General features: G+C 47.0%; 1 protein-coding gene across 1 annotated transcript in view; it reads left to right on the forward strand.

Annotated features, from left to right (window-relative positions):
• HHAT (hedgehog acyltransferase) overlaps positions 1–13,944 on the forward strand; it is a 366,627-nt gene that overhangs the window by 200,916 nt on the left and 151,767 nt on the right.

Raw genomic sequence — 13,944 nt, forward strand, 5'->3', positions numbered from 1 at the left:
GGACAATGGATTCTTCAGAGATACATCTAACCACTGGGTTGCACCTTTACCTTTCTGTGCTGTAAGAGCCAGACTTCCTGATAACCGGGAACAGACACTATCCATATTCATCTCCTTGCAATGTACGTTAAAAAAAAATCATCTTGTGGCCTTCATGGAAAAGATATTTCACAATGACCATGCAGAGCCAGCTCCACCTTTGCAAGAGCATGAAGAATTCTGGTACCTTCACTCCTTTGGAGTATATCACCCACGGAAACCAAACCAGATAAGAGTAGTATTCACCTCAAGTGCCAAACCTAATGGCGTATCTCTGAACGACGTCCTTCTCACCGGTCCAAAACTGACCAATAATCTGGTAGGAGTACTTATGAGATTCCGAAAGGAGACCATTGCCATTATTGCAGACATTGAACAAATGTTCCACTACTTTATCGTACGGCAAGACCACAGAAATTATCTTAGGTTTGGCACAGAGACAATGACACAAGGCAAGGAAATGGTTGAACACCGCATGAAGGTGCACGTGTTCGGTAACAGTCCTTCACCTGCTGTTGCTAAATATGACTTACGTAGGACTGCCTCTGATGGTGAATCAGAGTTTGGGGAAAATGCCCGAAACTTCGTTGAAAGAGACTTCTACGTGGACAACGCGCTCAAATCCTTGCCCACAGTGGAGGAAGCCATAGATCTACTCAAAAGGACACAAGGTATCCATTTAAAATCTTGTCTGAGGTTACATAAAATCGCCTCTAACTGTGCTGCTGTAATGAAAACCTTCCACCCCAGTGATTATGCCACAGACTTCAGAGACTTGAATCTAGGGATAGATAATCCACCAGTACATTGAAGTCTGGGTTTGAGGTGGGACTTATCAAATGACTCCCTTGGGTTTCAAGTTAGCTGTGCAGATAAACCATTTACTAAATTGGGAGTTCTCTCAGTGGTGAACAGCCTATATGATCCCCTGGGATTTGTAGCACCTTTGACTGTACAAGGCAAATTCCTGTTCAGAGTCTATTTCGGATTGGGATGCTCCACTGCCCTCTGACAAACAGCAAAAGTGGGAGTTTTGGAAGGAATGCCTTCATGCATTAGACAGGATTCACATGGAGGAAAGAAATCCACATCTTCTCAGATGCATCTACTGAAGCTATTGCAGCTGTTGCTTATTTGAAGGTAATAGACTATTGTAATGAAGTTCATGTTGGATTTCTGTTTGGAAAGAATAAATTTGCTCCGAAACCTGAGCACACCATTCCTAGGCTTGAACTTTGTGGGACGGTACTAGCTGTATAGATTGCAGACTTTATACAGCGTGAGCTAGATATTCATGTGGATGACATTCAATTTTACACAGACAGTAAGGTTGTCCTGGGTTATATATACAACCAGTCGAAACGCTTCTACGTCTATGTCAGTTACCGCATTGAAAGGATTAGAAGGTCCTCTAAACCTGAACAGTGGCACTATGTTCCAGCTCATCTCAATTCCGCAGATTGCGCCACCAGGCCAGCATCTGGTAGAGTCTCTGCAAATTCTTCTTGGTTAACAGGCCCAGAGTTTTTGCTGAACCAGAGTAAAGAAACTCCTGCTCAAGACACCTTCAGTCTCCAAAACCCTCATGAAGATCCAGAGATTCGCCCTGAAGTTAGTACCCTTGTCGCCAAGTCTGAAAAGAGGGCTGACTTGGGCTGTCATAGCTTTGAACGCTTCTCCAGATGGTCAAGGCTCGTTCACACGATTGCAAGGTCCGTAAGGTGGGAGTGACCATCGCAAAACAAGGCGATCCCAAGTCCTTCATCAGGCCTGCATCTGAGATTGTTCTCCTCTTACCCATTGAGAAATGATTTCTTCTAACTTGAAGAACTTTTTAAGAACTTTTCTTCCATTTAGTCGTCCATCTCCGGACTATTCCTAAAATTCCAGACATTGGACTGTTCCTGTCCACCCATTCTAGTTTACTGTGTTTTCTTTATTGCCTTTCGCTTTCAGGTTCCAGTATTTTCATTGAACATCATATGGACATTCATGTTTAGTATATAGTGTGAAATCCTAGGATTTCAGACGGGGAGTGTGCTGTCCTAGCATTTATTTCTTCCATTTAATGGTACTTTCACACTTGCGTTGTGAGGATCCGGCATGCAGTGATGATCCGGAAATCCATATGCAAACGGATATCATTTGTAGATGGATCCGGATGCGTATCCGTCTGACAAATGCATTGAAATACCGGATCCGTCTCTCCGGTGTAATCTGGACAAACGGATCCAGTATTTATTATTTTCACATTTTCAAAGGTCTGCACATGTGCAGACCGCAAGACCGGATGCGTTAATGCAGCAATTTGGATCCGGCATACCGGCAGGTGTTCCGGAATTTTGGACGGAGAAAATACCGCAGCATGCTCTGGTGTTTTCTCCGGCCAAATACCGTAAGAGGGACTGAACTGATGCATCCTGATGCATACTGAATGGAATGGTCTCCATTCAGAATGCATTAGGATTAAACTGATCAGTTTTTTTCCGGTATTGAGCCCCTAGGACGGTACTCAATACCGGAAAAGAATAACGCTAGTGTGAAAGTACCCTAAGATAAATTGCTGTATTTCTGTTATCATATCATTACCATGTTATGTAATGCTGCCACCCTGTAGTCATTCTTGTTATAGGTTTTCTGGAATGTATTATGTAAATCCCATTGCCTTTGCTCTCTGTTATACTCCTCCCTTTCAGTGACATCATATCCTGTTTGTTCTGTTCCTGTGTGCTTTCTTCTGCAGCAGACTTAGAGCTGGTGAGAGCATTTCGTTTTGACTTCTATATGTCAGAGACTTCTCTAAGGTACATCTGTGGCAGAATACCGGGAGAGTGCCGATATTCTCGATAAAAATTCTCGATTAGAATATTCGCGATAGTGTATAAGGGCTGTTTCACACGAGCGAGTCCATTGCGAGAATCACACTCGGTGTGTGAGTGTGATCCTCCGCTCTGGACTTGCAGGAGCGCACGGCATTATCATGATTTATAATGCGATGTGTCTCTGCATGGCCTTTTTTCCACAAAATCATGGTGACATAAAGCTGTCAGTATGATTCTGTAGAAATAAGGTCAAGCAGAGGCACATAGCATTATAAATCATGATAATGCCGTGCGCTCCTGCAAGTCCAGAGCGGAGGATCACACTCACACACAGAGCGTGATTCCCACAATGGACTCGCTCGTGTGAAACAGCCCTAATGTGATGGAAAAATGAATCCAGCCAGCAAAGGAAGCAATATGAATAATAATAGTACATTAGTAAGTGGCTTGTACTAACTTTCTCTACATGATAAATGCAACTTACTGCAGTAAGACAACCCCTTTAAGTGTAAACACAAGACAGAGTGAGGAGGCGTGTCTCTCAGTAATCCAATCTGATTGGCTGGCAGAAAGCTGCTGGATAAAGAAAGTATGTATGTGAAGTGAGGGAAAGCAGTTTTGTCCTCAGAGAACTGGCAGAGGAACCATCTTGAGAAGATCCTCATATTGTAGGAATTAAAACAGCCATGAAGAAACTAAAGATTGCTTCATGCATAATGCTGCAGCAGAAGTAAGGGTACTTTCACACTTGCATTTTCTTTTCCGGCATAGAGTTCCGTCCTAGGGGCTCTATACTGGAAAATAACTGATCAGTTTTATCCCCATGCATTCTGAATGGAGAGCAATCCATTCAGGATGCATCAGGATGTCTTCAGTTCAGTCATGCTACGGTTTTATCTCCAGCCAAAAAAACTTGCCTGAATGCCGGATCCAGCATTTTTTTCGATAGGAATGTATTAGACGGATCTGGCATTTTAATGCAATTGTAAGACGGCTCAGGATCCTGATCAGTCTTACAAATGCCATCAGTTGGCATACGCTTTGACGGATCCGGCCGGAATCCTCTGTCGCAAGTGTGAAAGTAGCCTAACATATGCTATAATAAAAAATTTTATGAAAACATGACAATTATCCTTTACATTTCTATACATTGACACATTCAGAATTTGGACCCAGTAAATTTCTGCATTGTACCTATTTACAGATTAAAAAAATCACTTCCACTGCCCAAAACAGAGACTGATGTGACATAATACAGTACAATAACATTAGTACAAAATCATCGGTTTCTGGATTACTACTTATAAAATATAGCACAAGCTGGCACCACAATAAACGGCGCTGCTTGGCGTCCTGCGCCGTGCTCGTGTCTCACCCTGCTGTGTCTCCGCAGACTCGTTAATATGCCCCGCACTCTTCTGCTTTTCATATTTGGACGCAGATTAATCTAGCATAATTGTCGAAGAAATAGAAATTGTGGCAGTGCGAATTCTGTTTGGAGCCGTGACAAAACTAATTACTTGTGTTGTCTGCTTCATTAGGCCGCTCGCCTCAGTGCGCCTGCGCTGACTCCCGTCTGTCGCACAATAGACTAGATCGTATTATAGGAGCACGGTGAAGGGAGACGCAGCAGCTGAGTCAGATTAGTATTGATTGGAATTTTTCCTTCTTAATTATTTTTCATTACGACTCTCAAAGCTCCCGCAAGCATTTTGATGGGATTATCCTTTTTTACATCATGGCTGCCGATGAGAGGATTTCCATACTAGAAATATCACCAGGGACGAGAGCAAACAAATGCTAAGCTGCTACTGTACATCCATTGGAGTGCAAGTGTGGTTGGCGGTACCCAGTTTGGAAACAGGCAGCTCGGGTTTTATGTACATGTTGCATCTAATAACTACGACTCCCAGCAGGAGTCCACACTCAAATCATCACACTACTCCATTGTCGAGGACCTTTCTGACCCCTAAAAGTCAACTTGTCTACTGGCGGCACAACGCAGTGATAAGTCATCCAGCACTATGTTTGAGTGGCGGCACAGGGTGATGCAGAATTTTTGCTATTTTTGGGGTTGGAAACTCTCTTGGTCATAAAATAAAATATATACTCACCTATTTTATCTCTCACCTCATCTTTCCCGCCAGGCTTTGTCAATGACGTGCCAGCGTACTCCACGTGACCACTGCAGCCAATCACTGGCCTCAATGGTCGTGTGCCATATACTGCTCAGACCGGTAACTGGCTGCAGGGGTGTCTCGGGTATAAATGCACGTCACTGCTGCAGCGGATGATGTCATGGCTACAGGAGCAGCAGAGCTGGAAGTAGCAGCACGTGGTGAAATAGGTGTATATGTTTATTTAATTTCCACCAGCAACTGTGTATCTGGTGGAGGAGGAGGGGGCCAAGGTCCTGACAGCAGGAGTTATTAATAAAGTTTAGAAATACTGGTGGTAGTTACTATATAGGCAGTAGACTGACTTAATAGAGGGGAGAAGAGCAGAGCTGCCACCCAGCAGCAACTATCCAAGACTGGAGGAGAGCAGAGCTTCCACCCAGCAGCAACTGTCCTAGGATGGAGGAGAGCAGAGCTGCCACCCAGCAGCAACTGTCCTAGGATGGAGGAGAGCAGAGCTGCCACCCAGCAGCAACTGTCCTAGAATGGAGGAGAGCAGAGCTGCCACCCAGCAGCAACTGTCCTAGGATGGAGGAGAGCAGAGCTGCCACCCAACAGCAACTATCCCAGGGTGGAAGAGAGCAGAGCTGCCACTCAGCAGCAACTGTGCCAGGGTGGAGGAGAGCAGAGCTGCCACCCAGCAGCAACTTTCCCAGAGTGGAGGAGAGCAGAGCTGCTTCCCAGGAGCAACTATCCCAGGGTGGAGAGCAGAGCTGCCACCCAGCAGCAACTGTTCCAGGACGGAGGAGAGCAGAGCTGCCACCCAGCAGCAACTGTCCCAGGGAAGGGGAGAGCAGAGCTGCCACCCAGCTGCAACTATCCCAGGGCAGGGGAGAGCAGAGCTGCCACCCAGCTGCAACTATTCCAGGGTTTAGGACAGCCAAGATGCCACCCAGCAGCAACAGTCCCAGGGTTTAGGAGGGCCAAGCTGCCACCCAGCAGCAACAGTCCCAGGGTGGAGGAGAGCCGAGCTGCCACCCAGCAGCAACTGTCCCAGGACAGAGGAGCGCAAAGCTGCCACCTAGCTGCAACTATCCCAGGGCAGGAGAGAGCAGAGCTGCCACCCAGCAGCAACGGTCCCAGGACGGAGGAGAGCCAAGCTGCCACCCAGCAGCAACAGTCCCAGGGTGGAGGAGAGCAGAGCTGCCACTCAGCAGCAACTGTGCCAGGGTGGAGGAGAGCAGAGCTGCCACCCAGCAGCAACTTTCCCAGAGTGGAGGAGAGCAGAGCTGCTTCCCAGGAGCAACTATCCCAGGGTGGAGAGCAGAGCTGCCACCCAGCAGCAACTGTTCCAGGACGGAGGAGAGCAGAGCTGCCACCCAGCAGCAACTGTTCCAGGACGGAGGAGAGCAGAGCTGCCACCCAGCAGCAACTGTCCCAGGGCAGGGGAGAGCAGAGCTGCCACCCAGCTGCAACTACCCCAGGGCAGGGGAGAGCAGAGCTGCCACCCAGCTGCAACTATTCCAGGGCAGGAGAGAGCAGAGCTGCCATCCAGCAGAAACGATGCCAGGACGGAGGAGAGCCAAGCTGCCACCCAGCAGCAACAGTCCCAGGGTTTAGGAGAGCCAAGATGCCACCCAGCAGCAACAGTCCCAGGGTTTAGGAGGGCCAAGATGCCACCCAGCAGCAACAGTCCCAGGGTGGAGGAGAGCCGAGCTGCCACCCAGCAGCAACTGTCCCAGGACAGAGGAGAGCAAAGCTGCCACCTAGCTGCAACTATCCCAGGGCAGGAGAGAGCAGAGCTGCCACCCAGCAGAAACTGTCAAATTTGTGATATATACGGTACTTATCATACCAAATTTATTCTTTGCAGCTAATCGCTGCTGCATGACACAGGGCCAAATCGTCCAAGTGCCATATGTCAGTTGCCCTCTAAGATCACATGACTGTCCTATGTAGGATACTACATACATAGATCGGAACAGCACAGAATGCATAAGGCCAGTGTATCAAAATTATGGGGAAAAATGTATCAAACTGGTGTAACGGAAAACTGGCTTAGTTGCCCATAACAATCAGATTCCACCTTTCATTTTCCAAAGAATCGCTGAAAAATGAAAGTTGGAATCTGATTGACTGCTAAGGGCAACCAAGCCAGTTCTACTTTGCATCAGATTGATAAATGAGCCCCTATGTTTGTGTGTCCATATTATATGGCAGTGTTACCGGGCACTATATAGTAGTATTTTCCTTTGGCCGGAAATCTATCATAATGGCGGCCCAGGACTAGCGGCAACCTTTACAATAATGGGTTTATGTTGCTGTACCCACTTCATTCTGATGTATTTGTTTGCCCCCCCCCCCCCCCCCCATAGTTCAGGAGTTCTAAAGAAAGACCATTTCCGAAAAACAATTTAAAAAAAATGGAAATTTTTACGTTGGAGCAAGATAGAGAAGTTCAGCAGAAGACAAGTTCATCTTTTAATGAGAATTAAGTTCGGTGCATTTAATTAGAAGCTGGCGGGTGCACAGGGAAATGCAGATTTTACAGAGGCTCTTCAGAAACAGATTCCAAAACTGGGGAGTATAGCGGGCGGAAACAACAAATAATAGACAGCGGCTGAATACTCCATTTCCCCGAGCACTCGGCGGTGTACCGGGTTATTAAAATCTAATCACAATAATCTGTGCTGTCTCTCATTGAGGGTCAAGTTTCGTGGGAAATGTAATCAAGCAATTTATAAGCAATGCTCATTAGTTTGGGATATTTTTCCACTTTTTACTTTACTTTTTTTTTAATTCTATTGTGTTTTGTCATAGAAGGATGTTCAAGAAGATCAAACTTGAAGCTTTACATAAGGGACATGACATACGATTACTTCATAAACTGGTGTCTCTCCAGTAGTGTTGATTGAGCTCCGAAGGGCTCGGGTCGAACACCTCGGGATGCTCGGGTGCTCTACCGAGCACCCGAGCACAATGGAAGTCAATGGCAGAACCTGAGCATTAAGACAGGCACCCCCTGCTCTGAAGAGGGGGGGGAGGGTGTCTGGTTCATAGGAAAAGGTCAGAAATTGATGGAAACACCACCGAAATGGTTCATGAACAGCATGGGGAGGATGTCTGGATGCATCTTGGACTCCCAGGTCGCTGCTTGGAACGATGTTGTCCGAGTAGTACGCCACTTTTATAGACTGACACTAATACACACAAAACCGAAGATAAAATCGATTTTAGAGGAAAAATTGTTAGGAAACATTCTTTCCTGTATATTTACTTGTATTTAAAGTGCAAGTGCTGCCAAAAATTACAAGGAAGAGGCACTCCGATACAACCTGTATATCAAATAAAGGAGAGCCTCATTCACATTGTGGTACAATTGTTCAGGTAGTGTGACTCCTACACTCATAAAGCCTATGCACTAAGTGAAAGGGCTTCCAAAAATGACAAGGAACTGGCACTCCAATACACCCTTTATTACACATAAAGGAGGACATCAAACACCCTTGAAAAATTATGATTGATGGCCTGCTGGTGACCCTCTAAAACATTACAAGCAAGGGCCTGCTGCTGAGCTGACCGTGTAAAACATTAGGAGTGAGGGTCTGCTGCAGAGCTGACTCTCTAAAACATTAGGGGCGAGTGCCTGCTGCTGATCTGAGCATCAAAAAAATTATGGGCGAGTGCCTGCTGCTGAGCTAACCATTGAAAAAATTATGGGCGAGTGCCTGCTGGTGATCTGACCCTGTAAAACATTATGGTTGAGGGCCTGCTGGTGGGCTGACCCTCTAAAAGATTGTAGGTGAGGGCCTGCTGGTTAGCTGACACTCAAAAACATTATATGCGAGGGCCTGCAGATGAGCTGACCCTCTAAAACATTATACACTGCGTGCAGAATTATTAGGCAAATTAGTATTTTGGCCACATCATCCTCTTTATGCATGTTGTCTTACTCCAAGCTGTATAGGCTCGAAAGCCTACTACCAATTAAGCATATTAGGTGATGTGCATCTCTGTAATGAGAAGGGGTGTGGTCTAATGACATCAACACCCTATATTAGGTGTGCATAATTATTAGGCAACTTCCTTTCCTTTGGCAAAATGGGTCAAAAGAAGGACTTGACAGGCTCAGAAAAGTCAAAAATAGTGAGATATCTTGCAGAGGGATGCAGCACTCTTAAAATTGCAAAGCTTCTGAAGCGTGATCATCGAACAATCAAGCGTTTCATTCAAAATAGTCAACAGGGTCGCAAGAAGCGTGTGGAAAAACCAAGGCGCAAAATAACTGCCCATGAACTGAGAAAAGTCAAGCGTGCAGCTGCCAAGATGCCACTTGCCACCAGTTTGGCCATATTTCAGAGCTGCAACATCACTGGAGTGCCCAAAAGCACAAGGTGTGCAATACTCAGAGACATGGCCAAGGTAAGAAAGGCTGAAAGACGACCACCACTGAACAAGACACACAAGCTGAAACGTCAAGACTGGGCCAAGAAATATCTCAAGACTGATTTTTCTAAGGTTTTATGGACTGATGAAATGAGAGTGAGTCTTGATGGGCCAGATGGATGGGCCCGTGGCTGGATTGGTAAAGGGCAGAGAGCTCCAGTCCGACTCAGACGCCAGCAAGGTGGAGGTGGAGTACTGGTTTGGGCTGGTATCATCAAAGATGAGCTTGTGGGGCCTTTTCGGGTTGAGGATGGAGTCAAGCTCAACTCCCAGTCCTACTGCCAGTTTCTGGAAGACACCTTCTTAAAGCAGTGGTACAGGAAGAAGTCTGCATCCTTCAAGAAAAATATGATTTTCATGCAGGACAATGCTCCATCACACGCGTCCAAGTACTCCACAGCGTGGCTGGCAAGAAAGGGTATAAAAGAAGAAAATCTAATGACATGGCCTCCTTGTTCACCTGATCTGAACCCCATTGAGAACCTGTGGTCCATCATCAAATGTGAGATTTACAAGGAGGGAAAACAGTACACCTCTCTGAACAGTGTCTGGGAGGCTGTGGTTGCTGCTGCACGCAATGTTGATGGTGAACAGATCAAAACACTGACAGAATCCATGGATGGCAGGCTTTTGAGTGTCCTTGCAAAGAAAGGTGGCTATATTGGTCACTGATTTGTTTTTGTTTTGTTTTTGAATGTCAGAAATGTATATTTGTGAATGTTGAGATGTTATATTGGTTTCACTGGTAAAAATAAATAATTGAAATGGGTATATATTTGTTTTTTGTTAAGTTGCCTAATAATTATGCACAGTAATAGTCACCTGCACACACAGATATCCCCCTAAAATAGCTAAAACTAAAAACAAACTAAAAACTACTTCCAAAAATATTCAGCTTTGATATTAATGAGTTTTTTGGGTTCATTGAGAACATGGTTGTTGTTCAATAATAAAATTAATCCTCAAAAATACAACTTGCCTAATAATTCTGCACTCCCTGTATACGAGGGCCTTCCGGTGAGCTGACCCTCTAAAACATTATATGCGAGGGCCTGCAGGTGATCTGACTCTCTAAAAGATTATAGGTGAGGGCACACTGGTGAGCTGACCCTCTAAAACATTACATGTGAGGACCTGCAGGTGAGCTGACCCTCTAAAAGATTGTAGGTGAGGGCCTGCTGGTGAGCTGATCATCTAAAACATTATATGCGAGGGCCTGCAGGTGAGCTGACCCTCTAAAAGATTGTAGGTGAGGGCCTGCTGGTGAGCTGATCATCTAAAACATTACATGCGAGGGCCTACAGGTGAGCTGACCCTCTAAAAGATTGTAGGTGAGGGCCTGCTGGTGAGCTGACCCTCTAAAGGATTGTAGGTGAGGGCCTGCTGGTGAGCTGATCATCTAAAACATTATATGCGAGGGCCTGCAGGTGAGCTGACCCTCTAAAAGATTGTAGATGAGGGCCTGCTGGTGAGCTGATCATCTAAAACATTACATGCGAGGGCCTACAGGTGAGCTGACCATCTAAAAGATTGTAGGTGAGGGCCTGCTGGTGAGCTGACCCTCTAAAACATTATATGCGAGGGCCTGCAGGTGAGCTGACGCTCTAAAAGATTGTAGGTGAGGGCCTGCTGGTGAGCTGATCATCTAAAACATTACATGCGAAGGCCTACAGGTGAGCTGACCCTCTAAAAGATTGTAGGTGAGGGCACGCTGGTGAGCTGACCCTCTAAAACATTACATGCGAGGGCCTGCAGGTGAGATGACCCTCTAAAAGAATGTAGGTGAGGGCACGCTGGTGAGCTGACCCTCTAAACCATTATATGCGAGGGCCTGCTGGTGAGCTGACCCTCTAAAACATTATATTCGAGGGCCTGCAGGTGAGATGACCCTCTAAAAGATTGTAGGTGAGAGCCTGCTGGTGAGCTGACCCTCTAAAACATTATTTGTGAGGGCCTGCAGGTGAGCTGACCCTCTAAAACATTACACGAGAGGACCTGCAGGTGAGCTGACCATTGAAAAAATTATGGGCGAGGGCCTGCTGGTGAGCTGACCCTGTAAAACATTATCGTTGAGGGCCTGCTGGTGAGTTGACCCTCTAAAACATTACATGCGATGGCCTGCTGGTGAGCTGACCCTCTAAAGCATTACATGCAAGGGCCTGCAGGTGAGCTGACCCTCTAAAAGATTGTAGGTGAGGGCATAGCTGGTGAGCTGACCCTGTAAAACATTATATGCGAGGGCCTGCTGGTGAGCTGACCCTCTAAAACGTTATATGCGAGAGCCTGTTGGTGAGCTGACCCTCTACAACATTAGAAGCGAGGGCAGACTAATAACCATGTTGATATGATGGAAGAGTAGGAGGACGAGAAAAGGAAGATTGAACCATATACCCTTTTTTGTGGTGGATGGGGTGCATGGGAATACAGTGTATTCAGTACATTATAAAAAACACAGTTAAAGTGCCTTTATGTTCAGCCGCTTTCCTCTGGTGGAGTAGAGAAGTCAGGGGCAATCCAGGCCTTGTTCATTTTTATAAGAGCCAACCTGTCAGCATTTTCAGTTGACAGGCGGATGCTCTTATCAGTTATTATTCCCCCAACAGCACTAAATACCTGCTCTGACAAAACGCTGGCGGCAGGGCAGGCCAGCACCTTTAAGGCGTAGAGAGACAGTTTGTGCCACGTGTCCAGCTTGGACACGGTCTTCTACGTACTCCTTCACTATCTTTCAAAACTTTTCTCTCCTTGTGACACTAGGCCGGGCATTAGGGTGAGGGTGCTGGCGGGGTGTCATGAAACTGTTCCGGGCCTTCGAGATTGTTGCCTTGCCTCTGTTGGAACTACTGTGTGCTCCCCTCGTCTCCCCTCCTCTGTTGCCCAAGGTACTACGTACTCTGCTGCCAGCGTTGTCAGCTGGAAATTTCTGGAGCAATTTTTCCACAAGGACCTTCTGGTATTGCACCATTTTGCTCGTCCTCTCCACCACAGGAATAAGAGATGAGAAGTTCTCTTGTAAAACGCATGGGTCATGGGAAAGGTAGCCTAACATAAAGTCAGCCATGTGTGCCAAAGTCCCAGTAGGCAAGAGTTCGCTGTCGTCATCAGGAGGATGACTCTCAATCTCCTCATCCTCTTCCTCCTCTTCTGCCCATCCACTCTGAACAGATGGAATTAAACTTCCATGGGTACTACCCTCTGTAGCGGAGGCAACCGTCTCCTGCTCCTCTTCCTCATCATCGAATTTGCGCTGAGAAGACGAACTGAGGGTGCTCTTGCTATCACCCTGTGTAATGTCTTCCCCCATTTCTACCTCTTCCACATGCAAAGTGTTGGCCTTAATTGTGACCAGCGAGCGTTTGAGTAGACGCTGATAATAGCGTTATCGCCGCTCACCATCTGTGTTGATTACTCAAAGTTTATTAAAACCTCACAGAGGTCATAAATCCATGCCCACTCCTCACTTGTAAACAGCGAAAGCTGACTGCAAAGGAGACGACCATGTTGCAGCTGGTATTTCACTACTGCTGCTCACAAAGCCTGGCCAACATGTGGAACGTCGAGTTCCAGCGCATGCTCACGTCGCACAACAGTCGGTGAGCTGGCAATTGTAAGCACTGCTGCGATGACTTGCGGAATGGGCACACACGCGGTGCACCTTCAGCAGTAGCTCAGGCAAATTAGGGTAGGTTTTGAGAAACTGCTGAACCACTAAGTTGAAGACGTGGGCAAGGCATGGGATGTGTGGGAGCTTCCCGAGCTCCAAAGCCGCCACAAAGTTACGGCCATTATCAGACAAAACCATGCCTGGTTCTAGGTTGAGTGGCGAGAGCCACAGCTCAGTCTGGTCCCTTATCCCCTGCCACAGCTCTGCGGTGGTGTGCTGTTTGTCACCTAAGCAGATCAGTTTAAGCACAGCATGTTACTGCTTCCAGCTAACGACTGATGGCTGACTGGTGCTGCAAGAGGATAATTCTGAGGTGGAAGTGGAGGAGGAGGAGAAGTGGAGGAGCCATTAACGTAGGTGGTGGCGGAAACCCTGATGGAATTAGGGCCCGCAATGCTTGGCGTCGGTAGCACCTGTGCCATCCCAGGGTACGACTCGCTGCCGGCCTCTACAACGTTCACCCAGTGTGTAGCGTCCCTGGCCACAAGCACTTGTCCATGTGTCAGTGGTTAAGTGGACCTTCCCAGTAACTGCGTTGGTCAGGGCACTGTTGATGTTATAGGACACATGCTGGTTTAAGGCGGGCACGGTACACTGATAAAAATAGTGGCGGCTGGGGACTGTGTAACGAGGGAAGGCCGCCGACATCAGGCTGCGGAAGGCCTCAGTGTCCACAAGCCTAAATGGCAACATTTCCAGGGCCAGTAATTTGGAAAGTTGTGCATTTAGTGCTATGGCCTGTGGGTGGGTGGCTGGGTATTTGCGCTTGCGTTCACATGCCTTGGGTAAGGACATTTGTACGCTGCGCTGGGACACGGAAGTGGATTTGGTCGCTGATGGTGCTTGCGAAGGTCCA

This window comes from Bufo bufo, chromosome 4, assembly GCF_905171765.1.
Source record: "Bufo bufo chromosome 4, aBufBuf1.1, whole genome shotgun sequence".
Lineage (NCBI taxonomy): Eukaryota > Metazoa > Chordata > Amphibia > Anura > Bufonidae > Bufo > Bufo bufo.